Below are 2,112 nucleotides of genomic sequence, written 5' to 3'. Positions count from 1 at the left end.
CAAGAACTAGAGGAATGATGTGTGTTTCATTGGTGCTATACTGCACCTTAGTTGAATCATCCCTTCCTTATAACCCTTCTGTGGGGGGATATCCAATTGTCTATAGATGGCTTTGTATCTGCACTCCAAACCCCCTCATTCACATTGATATAGATGTTTGTTTGGGATCTTTTGATACCTGATACCTGATCCCTTTGACACCTTGTGATCACCCAGGCTGGTGTGCTTCTTCCATGTGGGCTTATTTGCTTCCCTGCTGGATGGTTGCTTGTTTAAACTTCAAGTCTTTAAGACCCCAGATGATATATATTTTGATAGCTGGGCACCATTTGCTTTCTTCACCATATTTGCTTATGCATTCATTTTGTCTTCAGTGATCTTGTCAGGAAGGTGAGTATCAAAGAGTTCCAGGTTATTAGAACAAAGTGTACTTGTGTTAAGGGAGGCCTTGAATAGAGGTCCAAAGTCTGTCTGCTGAGAGTTTATTTTATACCCAGTATGATAGCGATCACAATTAATCCAATAAACAATTACTCACAGCTGAATTATATAATCCAATAAGTATCTTCTCCCACCTTCCTACCCAGACCCATCAGGAAAATGAAGGTCATTCAATGTGAGTAGCAAAGGCTATGGTTAAAAAAGCCTTGTTAAATAATTATAATGGTCCCACTTCCTCTCCTTGAACTTTGGAGGTCACAGTATCCCAGGGGTCTATCCTTTGTATCTTTTTTTTGTTCTCTGTCTATATTCTCTGGCTTCTCTTTCTGCTATAGCTCATATCAAATCCATGAGCAATCTTGTTGCTCATCCTCAAAGTAGATTCAAAATTTGACCACTACTCATCCCTCCCTGTACCACTTTAGTGTAAGTCCTTCTGTCTCAGGTAAATGGTTCATTATCTTTCTAACTGATCTGACTGCTTTGTGGTTACACAGTCTATTCTCAAATCTCACAATCAACTCATTCAGAAAAAGAAACTCTACTATGATGACTGCTAAAAATGTAGGCCTGAATTTATCTGTAATTGCTTTCTTAAATAAACTCACATAATTTTTAGTGTTTTTGAAACTTTAGTGTCTTTGAAATTTATTTATAAAAAATAAATCAGGTCCCATATTCATTCTATGACCTATGAGCTCCATCCCCCTCATTCCTCTACAACCACACTGCCTTCCTTGCTATAACTTGACCAAACCAAGCACACTTTTTCCTTGACACTTGCATTTTCTGTTCTCTCTACCTGAAACATTTGCCCGCCCCCCATATCAACATATAACTCATGTTCTTACCATCCTCTTAGGGAGCTTTGCATAATCAGCTCATAAAAACTATAACACTACCTCCTCACTATAGCACTGTCTAATTTTTCTGCAACACTTGTCACTAATATATTAATCACCACCATCAAGTTGATGCTGACTCATAGTGACCCTATAGACAAGGTAGACGTGCCCCTGTGGGTTTCCAAGACTATAACTTTTTACCTAAGTAGAAGCCCCACCTTTCTCCCAACTAGTGGTTGGTAGTTTTGAACTATAGATCTTTCAGATTGCAGCCCAATGTGTAACCACTAGATCACCAGGGAATTCTACTATCATATTATACCCTTTAATTATTTTTGTTTTGTCTATATTTTACTTCCCCCATTAGAATTCTAACTGTACAAGAGCAGGCATTTTTAGCTGTTCACTTTCTTCTGTATCTTCAAAACCTAGTAGAGCACCTAGCACATTGATTATATATTGAATGAATGAATGAGTGCACAAATAAAAAGCATAATTGTTTATAAAAGCAAAAATACTGCAAATTTTAAATGTCATTCAACAGAAGAATGGCTAAGTGTAGTATAATCGCATAATTCCAGAAACATCTTGTTGAAGCTGGAGAGAAATCTGCAGAGAGTATGTTGTCAGTTATCAAAATTAAACATATACGAAATAATACTTAGTTCATTTATGAATAAATATATATGCAGAAGTAGAATAAAATTACACATGGATAGAATAAATAAAACTCAAAAGAGTCTTAACTCTGGAATGGGATAAAATGGGATAAAAAATTAACAGAGATTTTACTTGCAATTAGTTTAAATATGCAAGTGTGATCTTC

The sequence above is a fragment of the Echinops telfairi genome, unplaced genomic scaffold (genome assembly GCF_000313985.2).
Source record: "Echinops telfairi isolate 266 unplaced genomic scaffold, ASM31398v2 ScPeMD7_18;HRSCAF=68, whole genome shotgun sequence".
In the NCBI taxonomy this organism is placed as follows: domain Eukaryota; kingdom Metazoa; phylum Chordata; class Mammalia; order Afrosoricida; family Tenrecidae; genus Echinops; species Echinops telfairi.
The sequence above is the reverse complement of the archived record's forward strand: the minus strand, read 5'-3'. Positions refer to the sequence as shown.